Source organism: Arachis ipaensis, chromosome B07 (assembly GCF_000816755.2).
Source record: "Arachis ipaensis cultivar K30076 chromosome B07, Araip1.1, whole genome shotgun sequence".
NCBI classification, from domain to species: domain Eukaryota; kingdom Viridiplantae; phylum Streptophyta; class Magnoliopsida; order Fabales; family Fabaceae; genus Arachis; species Arachis ipaensis.
The window spans coordinates 67,056,761-67,063,583 of record NC_029791.2 but is presented as its reverse complement, the minus strand read 5'-3'; the positions used below and the strand labels follow the sequence as shown (position 1 = coordinate 67,063,583).

The window sequence follows — 6,823 nt, the reverse complement described above, 5'->3', positions numbered from 1 at the left end:
GCGCGCGCACACAGTGCGCTTGCGCGTCGATGGTCAAAGTGCAAGGTGCGCGCGCGCGGCACGTACGCGGACGCGTCGGTGCCTAGCATGAAATGGGCACAAAGTGGGCATGACTCTCGGGTTTTTGGACCAGGAGTATGAAATGAACCACCCCCGCGCCCGTTTTCCTTGATTCTCTTTTTTTTTTCACACAACATAGAGAAAAGCTATTCTAACACAATTTTGGCAGGTGTTTAAGCTAGTAGGCAAGAAAACACTTTTAAATTCATGCACCATTCATGACAAAGCATTTTCTCTAACTTCAATAATTCATCCATACCAAGAATTATTAAAACTATATGAACATCCTATCTATCTAACGTTAGCTATTTTTGCTAGTAAAGAATTTCATAAAAGCAGTCGCGTTGTAGATATAGTCTCTAAACCGACAGAAATCCCTTCGTACAAACGTTTTGGTTGTCACAAGTAACAAACCTCTTTTAAAATTGATAACCGAGTATTTAAACCTCGGGTCGTCTTCTCAAGGAATTGCAGGGAGATGTTCTTATTATTGGTTATGAGTCTTGTAAACTGGGGTTTTGAAAGTAAGGAAGAAGTATGTTAAATGATAAGAAAAATAAAATAGTAATAATAAAATAAACTCTTGGCAAGGTATTAGAACTGGAAATCCTGTCCTTGTTATCCTTATCAGATGTGATGAGAATTGGATTTTATTCCCACTTAGTTAAGTCAAGTGGACTAATTAGCTTGATCCTCAAGTCCTAGTCAATCTCTGTGGGAGGACTAGCTTTAGAGAGATCTAGATCAAGTAGAATCTGCCAATTTCAACCACTCCTGAGTTTGACAACTCAAGTGTTACCAATTACCTAACCAAAGCCAAAAGGAAGAAAATATCTAAATTAAATTAAAAGCATTAATATAAATAAAGCAAAGCAATCTTAAATCTGAAATACCTCAAATAATATTAAATAAAATATGCAGATATTAACATGAAAAGTTCATAAGCCAATTGGGCAACATATCTAATACAAGCATTGAAGCATCTGAAAGTAAAAAGAGGAATATAAAGTAAAAGAAAATATAAACCTGGGATTGAGAGTCACTCCTAAAACTAAGAGAAATTCTCACTACAAGAAAAACACCCATTCAGGTACACTTGAAAAGTGTAGCCAAAAGTGAAAAAAAATGATGCCTTAGGCTACCGCTACGCTTTCTGGGCTACGGCTACGCTTTCTGGAGTGATTCCTATTCGGCCGTTGCCTATTCTCAAAGGCTATGCTTTTCTGCACCAAGGGCTACGCTTTTGACGTTTAGGAATAGGGTACGCTTTTCAAGTGATGCTATCTAGGATCAAAGGCTATGCTTTTCTGCTTCCATTTTTACTAGAATAGGCTACGCTTTTCAATGCTACTGCATCACTTTTAAAGCATAGCCACATTATATACCATGGCTACCATTTATAAGTGTAGCCTTAGGTCCCTTTTTTTTTTGTATTCTATAGCTATTGTATATAAGTGTAGCCTTAGGTCCCTTATTAATTTTTTTTATTTTCTATACATATATATAATATTCTAATAATTATTGATACAACATAATATTTAATAATATGATTACATGTATATTAATTCTGCACACACTAAAATAAGCATAGCCATATCAAAATAACCATGATACCGCTTAGAATTTACTACTAATACTCTACGAGAAACATATCCTACATAAGTATCTTCTAATAAAAGTCATTAGTAGTCAACCATATATGTATCCATTTCCAACACTACTCTATCTTAGCTAATAAACCACAATAATAATAAGCTTAATCTTTATTTTCATCCTCAAGATTATCCTGCATAATTATATAGAAAATTATTAGAAAAATATTCATAATGACATTCGCAATTATAAAAATTAAAAAATCAAACTCAAAACTATCAATGACTGATATCATTAATTCACCTCTGCCTTCTTTATTCTTTACTAAATGCTGGCCACACTTGCAAAGATATATATGAACATGGTAATCAAATCACACAAGTCAGAATCGAGAATTGCACCATCCAAACTATCTATGCTAGCCAATGTTCTATATCCACTAATTTTTGTTTTTTCAAAATTTCAATAAATTTCGCTTTGGAGATATGAGAGTTAAGAGTTCACCTTAATAATGTCATCCAAATCAATCCAGGAAAACCTGTACAAAAAGAAAGAAAAATAACTTAATTATGGCGCCTTTCTAAAATTAAGACGCAGCTGGGAACTAATCAATAACAACTAGAAGATGCGGGACATACTATTGTTTTCCAGAGCCTATAGGTCCACCAGCAAGTAATCATTTCATGATGGACTTTGTTCATCAAACACTTGTGTTTCACTGGTGCCTGAACAGTGAAAAGAAGTGAAAGACATTTTATATCTAAAATCATGCATACTTCTCTATCATTTCAAGTGATTCTAAAGAGTGCACCAAAGCAGTTAACAATCAATAAGCAAGAAAATAATCGACCAGTAGAGAAGAAGATTTGGCATATGAACATACCATAGTAACCAACAGCTGTTGCACTAACGAAAACTTTTGGTCGAATATCCTCTGGTGCACTGTTTATCAATTCTACAACCTTTGCTATTAAATGGATAGGTCAGAGGAAGAATAAGCAATTTCTTGTAAGTAAAAATTGCTTAACTTGATGCACATATTGAAAACAAGGAGAGTACATTTGATCTTGAGAAACACATTGATGCATATCTACTAGTCAGGTACCTGATTTTCAGTCTATTTTCAATTTCAATTTATCGATTGTATCTTTAGTGTTTTTACCAATGCATAGTAGTGTTTCACAAATCCAAATTTAGAATTCAAAGATAAAAAAAACATAAGTTATAAACCATAACATAAAGAGCTATAATTTAAAAAATCACATTACCCTGGCAGCTAGACAAAAATCCCCTACCTCCCACAACGCCAAAATCAGAACTGTTGCCACAAAGTTTCCCTATTCTCTTCACATTTGAAAAGTTGAACTCTCCTACACAAGCCAATCTTGAATTATTACTCCTCCAACTACTACTACTACATGCAGCAGCAACATATAGAACATGATTATGAACAAGAGGGAGAGTTAACTTTTATACTCAATGAAATAGAACACACAGATGCTAATGTTTTGAAACTTTTAAATAATTATTATTTTTTTAATTCATGTAGTAGCATTGATCAGTAGTAGCATACTTCTAAAGTGTAAGTTAACTCTTAATTCATGTGACACACATATCATTGCAAGAAGTCAGAGGAGGAGATATGTGCTCAGTTTTACAGGGGAACAAAGTGAAACAGAACCAATAAACCAACCAAACTAGCAATTAGCAGTTGAATAATTTTTTTTTTCCAACCAAGCATAAATCATCACCTTAGTCACAGCTTCCATGCTTACAAGGTCTAAGTGGAAGTCAAGCAGTCCAGGCGACCTATCAGCTAGAACCTAGAGCCAAAATAGCAAAATGGAAAGAAGGTAAGTGATCAAATGATATATTCCTTTAGTGCAATTGTTATTATACCTTGCAAAGATAGTGCATTAGTGTCATCTTATTGTTAGAAGCACGAGTGTCAGTAAGCTTTAAAAGACTATCCAACTTGAAGTCTTGAATCCAATTGTGGATCCTGCATAAATTAAATAAATAAATAGTAGTCCATAAACTGTAAGTTTACGTTAGACAAGATCTAACAGAATCAAATTAAATTTTAACTGCTGAAAAATTAAGAAGGGCCTGTGATTATCCAAACATAGAAAATTGAGAGAGCTAGAACAATGTCCTAGAGAATGATAAGAACATTAACATTTAAAGGAAAAAAGTACATACCTCTAGCTGTTCCTTGATTTAATGTATTACCCAAAAAGAATTTTCTTCATGATCTTCAGCTTGACAGACTTTCGGACCTATTCCCAAGAGAAAATGCATGAGGTCAAAGAAATGCCAATAACACAGTTTGTTAGTTTCATGCACAATGTACCTCTTCACAAGCAGAGTTCACAGCATTTAAACTCTTCTTAAATTCTGTAACCTGCAAAAAGAAGAAAGCATAACTGAGTCAAAAGTTCAATTCCACAAAACATATAGAAAAATATAGCAAGCACCACCATACCTGAGACAGAAATTGAATCTTGAAAGAGAATACTCTTAACTTTGACTCTACTCGTGGCACCTTCATCAGCTCTAAAAAATAATGAAACATGACCAAATATACAAGGATATGATTATAGAGAAAAGAGAAAACAAAGAAATCTAATACCAAGAACAGAAAATCTATAACTCCAGCACAAAATCCATAAGACAATCAAGGACAACATCTGAATAACTATCAAGGACAATCTATAACTTTCTTAGTAACAATCATCTGAATAACTATCAAGGACAACATCATGTACATCATCAAGACACTTCTGAGCAATCTCCATGCACTTCTCAAACAAGTCTTTATATAGATAAACAAAAATCAATACACTCAAATAAAGCATCAATACCTTTATATAGATATTTTACCTCTTGAGAGTTATAAGCTGATATAGTTAGGTGAGTGTAGTAATTAACTACCACTTTTCAACAAAAACCAGCAACTTCTGCTAATTACTTTCCACTAAGATTACTAGGAACGTAGAACTATATATAATATTAGCTGCTAAATAAGGAGGTTTTGGTGAAATGCACAATAGGATAATACTATTCATTCATATTCATTAGTCAATATCATGTCTTAATCCTTAAACTATTAACTAAAACACAAGATAGAGCCTCCTTAATCTTTTTTACTATTAAGGAGGCAACACAAAACAGAATCATAACAAAATAAAAAGAGCAAGCTGATGCATTAAAGGCTGTGATGTAAAGAAGGAAAGTAATCTGGATTTTAAATATATATATATGCCTTTGCCTCAGTCTCTTTCATGTTAAAAGCCTTAGTCAGCTCCAAAATATCTCTAAATAAGACTGATTAAGCATGAAAATGGCAAATATCAATAGATTATAAACCATGGCAGTTTGTCAAAACATTGAATATCAAAAAGGAAATGGGATTCACAAGTTATAATGCAGTCAGGACATAAAATAAAACAAAAAAAATCAACATAAAACTTAATTAGTGATGATGTCTTGGCATAATTAGAAATCAACCATATATCTTGGCAGCTTCCACGATGATTCTGGGCAGCTCCAGTGATGGGGGAAGACCTTCAGCAGCAGCCAAACAGAAACGTTGGTTTCCACAGCAGTAATGACAGTTACAGTAGCACAAGGAATCCGAACTCAACGAACTCAAGGTCAGAAACAGCTTAGGGCAGTGGACGTTGAATATGATTAGGACGGCAACAAGGCAGTAGCAACTCACCCCCGCTAGTGGCTCCAATCGCAGCAACTCCAAATCGACGGCAGCAGCGGGTTGAACGGCAGCGGCGACGGAAGCTCAGTGACAGTCGTGGCTCCAGCGACAAGCCCTTGTAGCGGTGGCGACAGATCGACGGCTCAGGGTGAGGGAAGCTCGATGGCGCACAGCGACACGAGCACGACAGCGGCTCCTCACAGCTTCTTGGGTGGTGACGGCGACGAGCCTGGCTTCGACGGCAGCGATCGTGGGTAGCTCCTCTCGAATCTGTCTCTCTCTCTCTCTCTCATGTGCGACACGATGGCGGCATTCGACGGCAGGGAGGACGACTTTCCGCAACTCTGAAGGTGGCAATAGCTGCAGCGGCGCTGCGGTGGTGACAGCTGGACAGGCCTTTCCTCTCTTCTCTTCTTCTCCCGATCCCTCTTCTCTCTACAGTGGCTGCTTTTGTTTGTTACATTGAAGGAGGGTGAGGTTGCGGCTGTTAGGGTTAGGAATTGGGGAAATTAGGATTTTCTGAGTTAATTTGGGATTTTGAGATTTAGGGTTAGAAATTAGGGATGTTACAGTGAGTGGTGATGGCGCAGAGTCTTCTCTGGGTTGGGGGTGGCGCGAAGAAGGGAAAAGTCAAAGTGGGGTTTTATGTTTTCATTTTATTTGGCTAAGTGTTTATATGTGTATCATTTGTTAAAAATTGAACAAAAAATTATTAAAGTGTTGGATATTTGACCTGAGATACATTAGGCAACACTTTTAAAGCGTACCTGAAACTTGAGAAATAGGTTACTCTTTGAAAGTGTATTCTTTGGTGTAAAAAGTGAACCCATAGCCCCTAAGATAAGGCTACACTTTATAAGTGATATTTATAATACCTAAGGCTACACTTTTCAAGTGATGTCACAAATGTGTTTCCTATTCTCCTACAAAAAGGAAACACGGAGAAAAGCGTAGCCTATTCCTAGAATAGGCTATGCTTTTCAAATGTAGCCTAAAAAAAGTGTGGCTGAATGGGTATTTTTCTTGTAGTGTCTAAATCCTAATCCTAAGAGAGAGGAGAGAACCTCTCTCTCTAAAAACTACATCTACTCCTAAAATTATGAATTATGAAAGCCTCCCTATGAATGGATGAAATCCCCCACTTTATAACCTCTAATCTGTGTTTTCTGGGCCGCGAACTGGGTCGAAAACAGCCCAGAAATCGCTGGAGAAGAATTCAAACATGCTGATTTCCGTCACTACGACGCGGCCTCATGGATCACGCGGTCGCGTCGCCTAGCGTCAGGGGAACCATAGCATATTATATATCAAATCGAAGACCCAGACGTTAGCTTTCCAACGCAACTAAAACCGCGTCGTTTGGATCTCTGTAGCTAAAGTTATAGCCGTTTGAGTGTGAAGAGGTCAGGCTGGACAGCTTAGCAACTTCTCCAACTTTTTATATTCCTTCCACTT

At 36.6% G+C, this 6,823-nt stretch overlaps 1 long non-coding RNA gene across 1 annotated transcript; it reads right to left on the bottom strand.

Annotated features, from left to right (window-relative positions):
* On the bottom strand, positions 3,903-4,224 carry LOC107608607. Its single transcript, XR_001612930.2, has 3 exons — positions 4,139-4,224; positions 4,007-4,057; positions 3,903-3,932 (listed from the first exon to the last, which is right to left on the bottom strand). It is a non-coding gene; the product is annotated as an uncharacterized LOC107608607 (long non-coding RNA).